Consider the following 16,147-nt stretch of genomic DNA (forward strand, 5'->3'; position numbering starts at 1 on the left):
CACTGCCGAGAACCAGCTGGCGGTGCTGGAACCCGGATGCGTTGCCCCAGTGTGCAAGAGCCAATGGCACGACCGAGGACCAGCTGACGGTGCTGGAACCCGGTTACTAAGCTGTAGGTGCCCGCGCTTAAAAGCACTACCAAGGACCGCCTGGCGTTGGCGGAACTCGGATACCCAGGAGGAGGCACCTAAGCCAAAGGCTCGGCCCGGAACCAGCTGACGGTGCTGGAACCAGGTGGTGGACCCCAAGGCCCACAGGAGAGGAGAGAACAGCTAGGCCGCGAGGCAGCCGCAGTTACCGAACCCCAACAGTCCTACAGGGGGAGCTGGGCCTACTGGCACTACAGAACCAGCCTTGACTACCAGTTCACGCAGCCCACATAGGAAGCTCCTAAACTGGAGGCACCCTGGAGTTGGCTAACTCGACCGCCCCACGACGGGGCAAGCATAGGCGTCTCAGTGAAGTTGACACAACCCGGAAACAGCTGACGGTGCTGAAACCAGGCTTGGCACGAGGGAGTACCTGTGACAAGAACACTGCCGAGAACCAGCTGGCGGTGCTGGAACCCGGATGCGTTGCCCCAGTGTGCAAGAGCCAATGGCACGACCGAGGACCAGCTGACGGTGCTGGAACCCGGTTACTAAGCTGTAGGTGCCCGCGCTTAAAAGCACTACCAAGGACCGCCTGGCGTTGGCGGAACTCGGATACCCAGGAGGAGGCACCTTAGCCAAAGGCTCGGCCCGGAACCAGCTGACGGTGCTGGAACCAGGTGGTGGACCCCAAGGCCCACAGGAGAGGAGAGAACAGCTAGGCCGCGAGGCAGCCGCAGTTACCGAACCCCAACAGTCCTACAGGGGGAGCTGGGCCTACTGGCACTACAGAACCAGCCTTGACTACCAGTTCACGCAGCCCACATAGGAAGCTCCTAAACTGGAGGCACCCTGGAGTTGGCTAACTCGACCGCCCCACGACGGGGCAAGCATAGGCGTCTCAGTGAAGTTGACACAACCCGGAAACAGCTGACGGTGCTGAAACCAGGCTTGGCACGAGGGAGTACCTGTGACAAGAACACTGCCGAGAACCAGCTGGCGGTGCTGGAACCCGGATGCGTTGCCCCAGTGTGCAAGAGCCAATGGCACGACCGAGGACCAGCTGACGGTGCTGGAACCCGGTTACTAAGCTGTAGGTGCCCGCGCTTAAAAGCACTACCAAGGACCGCCTGGCGTTGGCGGAACTCGGATACCCAGGAGGAGGCACCTTAGCCAAAGGCTCGGCCCGGAACCAGCTGACGGTGCTGGAACCAGGTGGTGGACCCCAAGGCCCACAGGAGAGGAGAGAACAGCTAGGCCGCGAGGCAGCCGCAGTTACCGAACCCCAACAGTCCTACAGGGGGAGCTGGGCCTACTGGCACTACAGAACCAGCCTTGACTACCAGTTCACGCAGCCCACATAGGAAGCTCCTAAACTGGAGGCACCCTGGAGTTGGCTAACTCGACCGCCCCACGACGGGGCAAGCATAGGCGTCTCAGTGAAGTTGACACAACCCGGAAACAGCTGACGGTGCTGAAACCAGGCTTGGCACGAGGGAGTACCTGTGACAAGAACACTGCCGAGAACCAGCTGGCGGTGCTGGAACCCGGATGCGTTGCCTTGCCTATTAAAGATTGTCTTCCTAGAGCCCCAACTAGCGGTGTTGGAGCAAAGGGTAAGCAGGGGGAGATGAGTGTAGGCCGAAGCCTGCACTGGAGGCAGCTTTGTGTCTGCGTTGCGTTTGCAGGACACTTTGCCGGCTACACACTGGGGGAACAGCTGGCGTTGCTGAACCCCACTAACACAATGGCGTGTGTTTTTATCTGTGCAGCTAGCACTTGCGGGCAAAAACTTGCGATGTTAGAGCCCGTGTTGAAGCAGGAGGAGGAGGAGAGGAGCAGAGTGTAGGCCGAAGCCTAGTTGAACCAATTTCAAAGGAAACCTTTAACCCCCCCCTCAGGTGTTACAAAGTACAAGAGACACACCTTGTGCAGTATTAATGCTGCACAAGTGAAAGGTTGCTCTATTAATTTGTCTACTTGCACACGCTGAATGAAAGACATACACAATTTACCCCATTCTACAGTCAAACTGTAGTGGATGCGTGACTTGGTTTTTTGATGAGACGCAGCACAGGTGTCCAAAATAACGCCTTGGTGCTTGGCGCAGCTTCCTGAGCGTTGTTATTTGCTGTACAGGAGTCTGCGCTCTTGTGTTATCCCTTGGCAATGCCCTGTTAGCGCTGCCCATCTTATGACCTCATTTCATGTTGGCCGGTGCGGTTAACGATGGCCATAAATCCCAGACCCACAGTGTCTTTTCATAAAGCCACACTGCGGTGCTGGGATTCGTGGCCTTGAGCAGTAAATATTTTGGCCGCTCACACACGTCCTTACACCTGCTTCAGACTGGGCGGCCTCTGCTGATCCCTTATCGCATGCCGCGGCCATGAGGCTGCACAGTCTGAAGAAGGCGGAAGGAGATGAGTTAAGACAGGCGAAGATATGCACTGCTCGTGCCCATCAATCACACCCTCGCAGTCAAAATAATTAAGACAACGAGGAGCATTTTATTCAGGCAGGGCGGACGAACAGGCGCAAGTAGCCAACCAATGATGTCAGAAGACGGGAAGCGCTACCAAGGGGGGTGCTGCGTATCATTAGAAAGGAAAGTCACACCTCAGGGACAGTGGAATGGTCTCAAAGAGACACATTTTGTACGTGTTGAGTTCCACGTGGGCAAGGAGAAAACGTCAGCCACCTTGTACAAATGCAGCAGTACTGCTGTACAAGGTGGCTGTTATACATAGAAACACCTGGGGGTGGGGGGCAGGCTCCCTTCAATTTCAGTTCATGTGCCTGCGTGGTGTTTGCAGGTCACGTTGCAAGCTGCACAGCAGGGGAACAGCTGGTGGTGCTGAACCCCACTAACACATTGGCTGGTGTTTTTCTCTGTGCAGATTGCATGTCCGGGCAAAAACTAGCGGTGTTAGAGCCCAGGGTCAGCAGGAGGAGGAGGAGAGGAGCAAAGTGTAGGCCGAAGCCTGCACTGGTGGCAGCTTTTGGTCGGTTGTGCCAGCGTGGCTTGTGCTGGACACGATGCCGGCTACACAGCGGGGGAACAGCTGGCGGTGCTGAACCCCACTAACACATTGGCTGGTGTTTTTCTCTGTGCAGCTAGCATGTCCGGGCAGAAACTGGCGTTGTTTGAGCCCAGGGTCAGCAGGAGGAGGAGAGGAGCAAAGTGTAGGCCGAAGCCTGCACTGGTGGCAGCTTTTGTTCTGTTGTGCCAGCGTGGCTTGTGCTGGACACGTTGCCGACTACACAGCAGGGGAACAGCTGGCGGTGCTGAACCCCACTAACACATTGGCTGGTGTTTTTCTCTGTGCAGCTAGCATTTCCGGGCAAAAACTAGCGGTGTTTGAGCCCAGGGTCAGCAGGAGGAGTAGAGGAGCAGAGTGTTGGCCAAAGCCTAGTTGAACCAATTTCAAAGGTTACCTTTAACCCCCCCCTCAGGTGTTGCAAGGTACAAGAGCCACACCTTGAACAGCATTATTGATGCACAAGTCAAAGGTTGCTCTATTTAATTTTGCTCCTTGCACACGCTGAATTAAACACGTACACTATTTAGCCCATTATACTGTCAAACAGTAGTGGAGGCGTGACTACTAGTCTTTTTAAGGAGACGCAGCACAGGTGTACAAATTTACACCTAGGTGCTGTGCGCAGATTCCTTACCGTTGTTATTTGCAGTACAGGAAACTGCGCTCTTGTGTTATCCCTTGGCAATACCCTGTTAGTGCAGGCCGTCTCATGACCTCATTTCATGTTGGCCGGTGCGGTTAACGATGGCCATAAATCCCAGACCCACAGTGGCTTTTCCTAAAGTCACACTGCGGTGCTGGGATTCGTGGCCTTGTGCAGTAAATATGTTCGCCGCTCACACATGTCCTTACACCTGCTTCAGACTGGGCGGCCTCAGCTGATCCCTTATCGCATGCCGCGGCCATGAGGCCGCACAGTCAGAAGAAGGCGGAAGGAGGGGAGTGAAAACAGGGGAACATATGCACTGCTCGTGCCCATCAATCACACCCTCGCAGTCAAAATATATGAGACAACGGGGGGCGTTGTGTCGGGCAGGGGGGACGCACAGGCACAGCCAGCCAACCAATGATGTCAGGAGACGGGCAGCGCTAACAATGGGGGTGCTGCGTGTCATTAAAAAGGAAAGTCACACCTCAGGGACATTGTAATGGTCTGTAATGAGACACATTTTGTACTTGTTGAGTTCCACGTGTGCAAGGAGAAAAAGTCAGCCACCTTGTACAAATGCAGCAGTACTGCTGTACAAGGTGGCTGTTATACATAGAAACACCTGGGGGTGGGGGGCAGGCTCCCTTCAATTTCAGTTCATGTGCCTGCGTGGCGTTTGCAGGTCACGTTGCCGGCTACACAGCAGGGGAACAGCTGGCGGTGCTGAACCCCACTTACACATTGACTGGTGTTTTTCTCTGTGCAGATTGCATGTCCGGGCAAAAACTAGCGGTGTTAGAGCCCAGGGTCAGCAGGAGGAGGAGGAGAGGAGCAAAGTGTAGGCCGAAGCCTGCACTGGTGGCAGCTTTTGGTCGGTTGTGCCAGCGTGGCTTGTGCTGGACACGATGCCGGCTACACAGCGGGGGAACAGCTGGCGGTGCTGAACCCCACTAACACATTGGCTGGTGTTTTTCTCTGTGCAGCTAGCATGTCCGGGCAGAAACTGGCGTTGTTTGAGCCCAGGGTCAGCAGGAGGAGGAGAGGAGCAAAGTGTAGGCCGAAGCCTGCACTGGTGGCAGCTTTTGTTCTGTTGTGCCAGCGTGGCTTGTGCTGGACACGTTGCCGACTACACAGCAGGGGAACAGCTGGCGGTGCTGAACCCCACTAACACATTGGCTGGTGTTTTTCTCTGTGCAGCTAGCATTTCCGGGCAAAAACTAGCGGTGTTTGAGCCCAGGGTCAGCAGGAGGAGTAGAGGAGCAGAGTGTAGGCCGAAGCCTAGTTGAACCAATTTCAAAGGTTACCTTTAACCCCCCCCTCAGGTGTTGCAAGGTACAAGAGCCACACCTTGTGCAGCATTAATGCTGCACAAGTAAAAGGTTGCTCTATTTGTTTTGCTCCTTGCACACGCTGACTAAAACACGTACACTATTTAGCCCATTATACTGTCAAACAGTTGTGGAGGCGTGACTTGTCTTTTTAACGAGACGCAGCACAGGTGTCAAAATTTGCACCTAGGTACTGGGCGCAGATTCCTGAGCGTTGTTATTTGCTGTACAGGAGTCTGCGCTATTGTGATCCCTTGGCCATGCGCTGTGAGCGCTTCCTGTCTTCTGACCTCATTTCATGTCGGCCGTTGCGGTTAGCGATGGACATGAATCCCAGACCCACAGTGTGTTTTCAAAAAATCACACTGCGTGGCTGGGATTCGTGGCCTTGTGCAGTAAATAGGTTTGCCGCTTACACATGTCCTTACACCTGCTCCAGACTGGGCGGCCTCAGCTGATCCCTTATCGCCTACCACGGCCAGGAGGCCGCACAGTCTGAAGAAGGCGGAAGGAGATGAGTTAAGACAGGCGAACATATGCACTGCTCGTGCCCATAAACCACACCCTCGCTGACAAAATAAATATGACAACGAGGGGCGTTGTTTCTAGCAGGGCGGATGCACAGGCGCAGCCAGCTAACCATGATGACAAAAGACGGGAAACGCTACCAAGGGGGGTGCTGCGTATCATTACAAAGGAAAGTCACACCTCAGGGACAGTGGAATGGTCTCAATGAGACACATTTTGTACGTGTTGAGTTCCACGTGGGCAAGGAGAAAAAGTCAGCCACCTTGTACAAATGCAGCAGTACTGCTGTACTAGGTGGCTGTTATACATAGAAACACCTGGGGGGGTGGGGCCAGGTTCCCTTTTAATTTCAGTTCCTGTGCCTGCATGGCGTTTGCAGGTCACGTTGCCGGCTACACAGCAGGGGAACAGCTGGCGTTGCTGAACCCCACTAACACATTGGCTGGTGTTTTTCTCTGTGCAGCTAGCACTTCCGGGCAAAAACTAGCGGTGTTTGAGCCCAGGGTCAGCAGGAGGAGGAGAGGAGCAGAGTGTAGGCCGAAGCCTGCACTGGTGGCAGCTTTTGTTCTGTTGTGCCAGCGTGGCTTGTGCTGGACACGTTGCCGACTACACAGCAGGGGAACAGCTGGCGGTGCTGAACCCCACTGACACATCACCTAGTGTTTTTTTCTGTGTAGACAACACTTCCAGGTGGAAACTGACAGTGTTGAAACCCAGGGAATCAAAGAGGAGCAGAGTGTAGGCCGAAGCCTGCAGTGGAGCAAGTTGAAAGGGAACCTTTAACCCCCCCCCCCAGGCATTTGTTGCTGAAAGAGCCATCTTGTACAGCAGTAATACTGCACATGGAAAATGGTGGCTCCGAAAATTATGCTCCTTGCAAACGCTGAAGTACACACTCATATAATGTGTCCCCTCACACCGTCAAACCATCCCGGAAGTGGGACTTTCCTTTGTAATGTGACACAGCACAGCCGTCATTCCAACCCCCTTGGTGCCGGGCACCACCTCCTCAACGTTGTTTGGTTCTGTCACGGAGCCCGCACTGTAATGTTATCCCTTGGCCATGCACAGTTAGCGGTGCCCGTCTTCTGACATCATGTAGGTGTCAGGCTGGCAGTGCCTGTGCGTCCAAGCTGCCCGAGATCCAACCTTGCAGTGTCATCTAATGTAGTCCCACTGCGGGCCAGGGATCCATGGGCATGCGCAGTGCATATCATCGCCTCTCACTCACCTCCTTCCTGCTTCTTCAGACTGTGCGGCGTCACGGCCGTGGCATGCTATTAGGGATCAGCTGACGCCGCCTAGTCTGAAGAAGCGTGAAGAAGGGGAGTGAGAGGCTAGTATATGCACTGCGCATGGCCATGGATACCAGGCCCACTGTGGGATCACATTAGACGACACTGCGAGGTGTGATTTCGGGCAGCGTGGACGCACAGGCGCAGCCAGGACGACAACAAATGATGTCAGAGGACGGGCAGCGCAAACTGTGCATGGCCAAGGGATAACATAACAGCGCAGGGTCCATGACGGAATCAAACAACGCTAAGGAGGCAGCGCACGGTGCCAAGGGGGTAGCAATGACGGCTGTGCTGCGTCACATTACAAAGGAAAGTCCCACCTCCGGGACGGTTGGACGGTGTGAGGGGACACATTACATGAGTGTGTAGTTCAGCGTTTGCAAGGAGCATAATTTCAAGAGCGACCTTTCCCTTGTGCAGTATTAGTGCTGCACATGGTGGCTCTTTCAGTAACAAACGCCTAGGGGGGGGGGGGGGGGACAGGTCCCCTTACATTTTAGTTGTGCCAGCGTGGCGGTCGCATGACACGTTGCCGGATACACAGCTGGGGATCAGCTGACGTTACTGAACCCCAATAACAGAGGAGCGACTGTTGACTGTGCACACAGCACTTCCAGGCACCAACTGGCGGTGTTAGAGCCCAGGGACAGCAGGAGGAGCAGATTGGAGGTATTGCCGCACACACAGCTGGGGATCAGCTGACGTTACTGAACCCCAATAACAGAGGAGCGACTGTTGACTGTGCACACAGCACTTCCAGGCACCAACTGGCGGTGTTAGAGCCCAGGGACAGCAGGAGGAGCAGATTGGAGGTATTGCCGCACACACAGCTGGGGATCAGCTGACGTTACTGAACCCCAATAACAGAGGAGCGACTGTTGACTGTGCACACAGCACTTCCAGGCACCAACTGGCGGTGTTAGAGCCCAGGGACAGCAGGAGGAGCAGAGGAACAGAGTGTAGGCCGAAGCCTGATTGGAGCAAGTTGAAAGGAAACCTTTAACCCCCCCCCCCCCAAGACGTTTGTAGCTGAAAGAGCCATGTTGTGCAGCACTAAGGATGCAAAAGGAAAAGGTTGCTCTTTTAATTATGCTCCTTGCAAACACCGAAGTAAACACTAAAAATGTGTCCCTTTATACCGTTAAACCGTTCCGGAGGTGCGAATTTCCTTCGTAATGGGACACAGCACAGCTGTCATTCCTATCCCCTTGATGCCGTGCGCTGCCTCCTCAGCGTTGTTTTAAGCTGCCACGGAGCCTGCGCTGTTCTGTTAGCCCTTGGCCATGCCCAATTAGCGCTGCCTGTCTTCTGACATAATTTGGTGTCAGGCTGTCAGTGCCTGTGCGTCCACGCTGCTCCAGATCCCACCTCGCAGTCTCATCTAACGTAATCCCACTGCGGGCCTTGGAACCATGGGCATGCACAGTGCATAACCTCGACTCTCACTCCCCTCCTTCCCTCTTCTTCAGACTGTGCGGTGTCACGGCCGTGGCATGCTAGGGATCAGCTGACGGCGCACAGTCTAAAGAAGGCGGAGGGAAATGAGCGAGAGCCCGAGGGGAAGATATGCACTGCGCATGCCCATGGATCCCAGGCCCGCAGTGTGACTCAATCAGAAGACACTGCGAGGCGGGATCTCGGGCACCGCGGCCGCACAGGCGCAGCCAGCCTGACACCAAATTATGTCAGAAGACAGGCAGCGCAAATAGGGCATGCCCAAGGGATAACAGAACAGCGCAGGCTCCGTGACAGCTTAAAACAACGCTGAGGAGGCAGCGCATGGCACCAAGGGGGTAGGAATGACGGCTGTGCTGCGTCACATTACGAAGGAAAGTCCCAGCTCCGGGACGGTATAACGGTATCAGTGAACACATTTTATAAGTGTTAAGTTCTGCGTGTGCAAAGAGCTAAAAAAAAAGAGCTACCTTTTCCTTGTGCAGCATTACTGCTGCACAAGATGGCTCTTTCAGTAACAAACGACGGGGGGGGGGGGGGACAGGTTCCCTTACATTTAGGTTGTTGTGCCAGCGTGGCGGTCGCAGGACACATTGCCGGCTACACAGCTGGGGATCAGCTGACGTTACTGAAACCCAATAACACTGGGTCGTATGTTTTTACTGTGCAGCCTGCACTTCTGAGCCGCAACTGGCGGTGTTGGAGCCCAGGAATAGCAGTTCAGGTGGTAGAAAGATGAACACAGCAGGAGACCTGGATGACACCCAATTACTTAATCAGGCAGAGGAGTGGCAAATTCCTGCGAGATCCAGGCCTGGTTCATTTTCAGGAAAGTAAGCCGGTCAACGTTATCGGAGGATAGTCGCATGCGACGGTCTGTTAGTACACCACCTGCGGCACTAAAGACACGTTCCGATAAGACACTAGCCGCAGGGCAAGCCAGCACCTCCAATGCATACTGGCTTAGCTCTGGCCATGTATCCAGCTTAGAGACCCAAAACTTGAACGGGGAAGAGCCGTCTGGGAGTACAGTAAGAGGGCAAGCCATGTAGTCTGTCACCATCTGACGGAACCGTTGCCTCCTGCTGACTGGAGCCGCCGGTGATGGTGTAGACATTTGGGGCGGGCACACAAAAGTGTGCCAGAGTTGTGCCATACTGGGCTTGCCTTGGGCAGAGGCACTGCTTCTGCTCCCTCTTTGGGCAGAGCCTCCCCCACTGCCTCGACGCACTGAGCTGCTTTGTAAAGCACTAGCAGCACTCCTCTCAGTTGGACAGGAGAAGATGATGGAATTCACCAGTGTGTCGTGGTACTCCCGCAATTTACGCTCCCGGGTCAACGCAGGGATGAGGTTTTGGACGTTGTCCCGGTAGCGAGGATCGAGGAGGGTGAACACCCAATAATCAGGCATGTTGAGAATGTGGTCGATGCGGCGGTCGTTTCTCAGGCACTGCAGCATGAAATCCACCATGTGCTGCAGAGTGCCAACCGGCCCAGAAACGCTGTCCCCTGCTTGAGACATGATCTCTGCCCGCTCGTCATCACCCCACCCTCGCTGTACACACTGACCACTGGACAATTGTGTCGCTCCCTCCTCTGGACGGAGCTCTTCCTCCTCCATTGACTCCTCCTCATCCTCCTCACAAATTGGCCCCTGCGTACCCCTTTGTGAGGAACCACGTGGCGCTGACTCTCCAGAAGCTGATGGAAAAGGTGACTCCTCATCCTCCACCTCTTCCACCACATCATCCCTTAACCCTTGCAAAGTTTGCTGAAGCAGGCAGATAAGGGGGACAGTCATGCTGACTAGTGCATCATCTGCACTTGCCATCCGCGTGGAATAATCAAAAGGACGCAAAACCTGGCAGACGTCCTTCATAGTGGCCCACTCTGTGGTTGTGAAGTCTGATCGGCGCTGACTGCGACTTCTTTGCGCCTGATGCAGCTGGTACTCCATAACTGCTTGCTGCTGCTCACACAACCGCTCCAACATATGTAACGTGGAATTCCACCGGGTAGGTAGGTCACATATGATGCGGTGTTCCGGAAGGCGGAATCGGCGCTGCAGAGCAGCAATGCGGGATCTGGCCAAGCTGGAACGCCGCAAGTGAGCACACTCTAGGCGGACCTTGTGCAGCAGGGCATCAAGATCCGGATAGTCCCTCAGAAAACTCTGCACAACCAAATTGAGCACATGTGCCAGACATGGGATGTGAGTGAGGTTGCCAAGGGCCAAAGCTGCCACCAGATTTCGGCCATTGTCACACACTACCATGCCTGGCTGGAGATTCGCTGGCAGTAACCACACATCGCTCTCCTGCTTTATGGCATTCCAGAGCTCCTGCGCTGTGTGGCTTCGATGCCCCAATGAAACTAGTTTCAAGACGGCCTGCTGACGTTTGGCCACGGCTGTGCTCATGTCGGTCATAGGTAAACGTTCACGGGTCCATGTGGGGGTGGACTGTGACGGATCCTGCAGAGAGGAATCAGAGGAACTGGTGTAAGAGGAGGAGTCGATGCGTACAGACTGGATTCCTGCAATCCTTGGAGTGGGCAGGACACGTCCTGCGCCACTCGCACGATCTGTACCTGGCTCAACAACATTAACCCAATGGGCAGTGAGGGAAACATATCGCCCCTGTCCATGCTGACTGGTCCACGCATCGGTGGTGAGGTGGACCTTGCTACTGACGGCGTTCAGTAGCGCATGTTTTATGTTTGCCTCAACATGCCTGTGCAGGGCAGGGACAGCCTGCCTGCTGAAGTAAAAGCGGCTGGGCACCTTGTACTGTGGGACTGCCAATGCCATCAAGTCACGGAAGCTGTCAGTCTCCACCAGCCTGAACGAGAGCATTTCCAGGGACAACAGTTTGGCAATGCCTGCATTCAGAGCCTGTGCTCGGGGGTGGTTGGCCGAGAATGCCCGCCTTTTCTCCCATGCCTGTACTACCGATGGCTGTAGAGTAGACTGGGAGTGTGAGGATGACTGGGAAGGTGGTGCTGTGGGTGGAATTACACAAGGTCTCTGGGAGGAAGCCAAACCAGCTGTGCGTGAGCTGGAGGAAGAGGCAACACGAGCTGAAGAGGTGGTAGCTGCCGCTGTTGGTTGGCCTACATCTTCAGTGTGTTTCTGTAACTCCACCGCGTGCCTGGTCCGCACATGTTTCCACATATTTGTGGTATTGAGGTTGCTGACATTTTTCCCTCTTTTTACTTTATGATGACACAGCTTGCATTTGACAAAACAAATGTCATCTGCAACTGTGTCAAAAAAGGACCAGGCACTGCAAGTCTTGGGAGCGCCCTTTTTGGCTTTGGAAAGAGACAGGCTCCTAACGGGTGCCAAAGTGGAGGCTACAGGCTCCGCAGTCTTCCCCCTCCCTCTCCCTCTTTGGCCCGTAAGAGGAAGCTCTTCCTCTGAGCTGCTCCCACCACCTTCCTGTTCCTCACGCCACGATGGGTCAAGGACCTCATCATCTCCACTACCCTCTGCCACCAACTGCTCCTCCTGGGTAGTCTCAGCAGCACAGTACGCACGAGAAAGCGGCACCTGAGTTTCATCATCAGATGCGTACTGCGCTGTGGTCACCGGCCCACCTGCCTCTTCAGAGTCAGAGAGAAAAAGGTGTTGGGCATCACTGCACACTGCCTCTTCTTCCATTTCTCCAATGCTGCTTGGCTGGCCCCCTGTTTCCAAGCCAAGAGATTCAGAGAACAGAAGTAGAGACGGCTCCTGTCCTGGGCTCTCTGACTGCCTGGCCAATTTGGCAGGTGGTGAAGAGACAGATGGCTGCTCTCCAGTGCTCTGTGCCTGAGAGGATGTGGCACTAACTGAAGTCGATGCCGAGGCGTTAGCTGCCATCCACCCGACAACGGCTTCAATTTGGTCTTCACGCAGCAGCGGTGCACGGCGCTCTCCGACAAAGCTGCGCATGAAGGACTGTTCCCTGCTGAAACTGAGTGACGACGAGTCACCGGCGCCCGCAGCAGGCACAGAATCACCACGTCCTCTCCCTGCTCCTCTCCCTGCTCCGCGCCCACGCCCACGTGCCTTACTCCCTGCCCTCTTCATCTTGGTTGACAGATAAAGATAAGCAGAAAAGTACTAAGGCCTTAGTGTGCTTATTCCTGTAATGCTCCTCCTAACAGGTGTAAGAAACACTAATGTTGTAAATTGTGGACTAAACTTTATTATTTTTCAAATGTGGCCTACACAAGTGTAAGTTGTGTTTGGTGAACTTAACCTTTTTTTTGGTGCAGATCGGGCTACAGAGCTAGTTTAAATCACACGGAGACCGTGCAGACAGCCGTAAACGGCGCTGCAAGGCCAAGAAACCCTCCTCTAGGTTATCCTATATAGTGTTTTTCCACTATTTAGCTGGATACAAGTGGAAAGACACTAATAGGAATTTTTTTTTTCAAATTTTAAACTGGCTGCACTATTTGAAAAAAAGGAAATTGTTTTTCAAGGTATGAGGCAGTAACGCACCCTGAGCTGAATCCAACCGGCTATGGCTGCACACAGACTACAGGGCGAGCTGCGCTCACACAGAGACCGTGCAGACAGCCGTAAACGGCGCTGCAAGGCCCCCAAAAAAACCTCTAGGTTATCCTATGTAGTGTTTTTCCACAATTGAGCTGGAGACTGGTGGAAAGACACTAATAGGAATTTTTTTTTTTTTCAAATTTTAAACAGGCTGCACTATTTGAAAAAAAGGAAAATTTTTCTCAAGGTATGAGCCAGTAACGAACCCTGAGCTGAATCCAACCGGCTATGGCTGCACACAGACTACAGGGCGAGCTGGGCTCACACGGAGACCGTGCAGACAGCCGTAAACGGCGCTGCAAGGCCAAAAAACCCTCCTCTAGGTTATCCTATATAGTGTTTTTCCACTATTTAGCTGGATACGAGTGGAAAGACACTAATAGGAATTTTTTTTTTCAAATTTTAAACAGGCTGCACTATTTGAAAAAAAGGAAAATTTTTCTCAAGGTATGAGCCAGTAACGAACCCTGAGCTGAATCCAACCGGCTATGGCTGCACACAGACTACAGGGCGAGCTGGGCTCACACGGAGACCGTGCAGACAGCCGTAAACGGCGCTGCAAGGCCCAAAAACCCCCCTCTAGGTTATCCTATGTAGTGTTTTTCCACAATAGAGCTGGAGACTGGTGGAAAAACACTAATAGGAAATTTGAGAAAAAATGTGCAGCAGGCTGCACTAAGAGCAAAAAAGAACAACTGTGTGAGGCAGTGTGAACCCCCCCTGAGCTGAATACAACCGGGTATATGGCTGCACACAGACTACAGAGTGAGCTGCACACACACACACACACACAGAGACCTTGCAGAACGCTGTTAAAACAGCGCTGCAAGGCAAGAGCAAGGTGAACAGTGAAGAACACACAGCGTTTTGCTAAATTAGCCTTTGGAAAGGAAAATAAAGCAATTAGCTAGCTCGACTGGCCCTCAGTTAGAACACAGCGTCCTGTCCCTAACTGAAATCACAGCAGAGTGAGCGCAAAATGGCGGCAGCGCTTTTTTATAGTGCAGAGTGACATCATTTCAGCAGCCAATCCCAGCCTTGCCAGTACTTACATGCCCACCATGCTAAACAGGATGTGCCCACACTTTCATTCATTCCTCATTGGCTGCTGCGTTCAATTTGAATTCTGGGAACTTCCGATTCCGGTATCCGATACGCGGGAAGTATCGGAATTCAGTATCGGAATTCCGATACCGCAAATATCGGCCGATACCCGATACTTGCGGTATCGGAATGCTCAACACTACACAGGACTGGCACCGAAGCAGAAATGTCAATCTTAATCTCCCATTTTTTTTTTCCAGGTAGAATTTAAAAGAAATCTGGCCCAGTGTTACACACTAGGTTTAATGTGGCACAAAATTAGAGGCAGGTGGCACACACAGGACTGGCACCGAAGCAGTAATGCCAATCTTAATCTCCCACTATTTTTTTTTCCAGGGAGAATTTGAAAAAAATCTGGGCCAGTGTTACACACTAGGTTTAATATGGCACAAAATTAGAGACAGGTGGCACACACAGGACTGGCACCGAAGCAGAAATGCCAACCTCAATCTCCCACTATTTATTTTTCCAGGGAGAATTTGAAAAAAATCTGGCCCAGTGTTACACACTAGGTTTAATATGGCACAAAATTAGAGACAGATGGCACAAACAGGAATGGTATCGAAGCAGTAATGCCAATCTTAATCTCCCACTATTTTTTTTTTTTCAGGGAGAATTTAAAAGAAATCTGGCCTAGTGTTTGTTAGGGCTAGCGGAACGCACCAAATAATAAGACAGATAGAGTATGGTGCTTTCGCAGCCCGGGGTCCACCATGCAGAGATGGAACCTGCTGCCAAGTAATGACGGACTATATGGCGGTACAAAGTGAATACACACATGGGTTAACCTCACCCTGTGTGAAGGAAGCGAACCCTGTTACGTCACAGCGCCGTGGTACCGCACCAAGAGCGCAAGCAAGGAGTCCCAGAACTCAATCCCAAGACACAGGATTTGAGTACATAGACCTCATGCGCTCGACACCGCTACTGCGGTGTCAGAGTGACAGCAATAGAAGCACGAGAGTGCATGCAGTGCCGCACTGGCGAACGCCACTAACCACCCAGGCTTGGGTCAGGAAAGCGCTGTGAAAGCACAAGGCGCCGCACTGGCGGTCACAGCAATAAGACGCTGTATTGTGTGTTTACGTGCTGATGGCTAAGTCGGGCGCTAGATAGCAAACATACACCTTCCGCGAACAGTCATCCAATAGGGAGGGTTATTTAAAGAGCGACTTACACTCACAAGACACACACATTTACAAATGTACACTAGCGCATGGCCGTGCGGTCATGTGCAGCTTATATAGTTGCAGCACCTTCAGGACCTTCCAATAAAGGACCAATGGGAAGCTGCTACCAAAGTTTTGCCCTTTCAGGACCTTCCTGGAGGACCAATGGGATGTGCTGCAGTACCTGAGCATGTGACCCTCGATCTCCAATGGGAGATCCTGCCCTGGGCATGCTCAGAAAGAGAAAAGCAGGACTTAGCCCCAAAAGTATCTGCTCACCGCTGCCCAACACTGACTTCAATGGCAGAAGCAGGAAAAGCAGCAGTAACTCTCTGCACAGAGTGAGACTGAGCAAGACGCTGGGACTGACGTCTCCGCTGAGCAGACTCCACTGCGGCTGGAGAAGAATGGGAGACCGCAGCGGAGATGGCTTGAGATTCCCCTTGTTCAGAAGCGGGAACTCGACACCTAACATTACCCCCCTCCTTGGGCCTCGCTACGCTCGAAGGCAGCAATGAGCTGTGGGGCCCGAATGTTTTCAGCAGGCTCCCAGGACCTGTCCTCTGGGCCATAACCCTTCCAATCCACCAGATAGAACTTTTTGCCACGTACCACCTTGCACCCCAAAATAGCGTTCACCTCATAATCGTCCGTAGATGATCCCGATGTCCCGGCAGATGACTCGGAAAACCGGGACATGTATACAGGTTTCAAGAGGGACACATGAAAGGTGTCGGTGATACCCAAGCGTGGAGGAAGGGCCAGACGGTAGACCACAGGGTTAACCTGTTCAAGGACCTTGAAGGGACCCAAGTAGCAAGGTGCAAACTTAGTGGACTCAACACGCAGCCTGATGTTACGGGCGGAGAGCCACACTAAGTCGCCAGGAGCAAAGGTCGGAGCGGGGCGCCGATGAGCATCGGCGGAGGACCTCAT

Source organism: Ranitomeya imitator, chromosome 7, assembly GCF_032444005.1.
Source record: "Ranitomeya imitator isolate aRanImi1 chromosome 7, aRanImi1.pri, whole genome shotgun sequence".
Taxonomy (NCBI): Eukaryota; Metazoa; Chordata; class Amphibia; order Anura; family Dendrobatidae; genus Ranitomeya; species Ranitomeya imitator.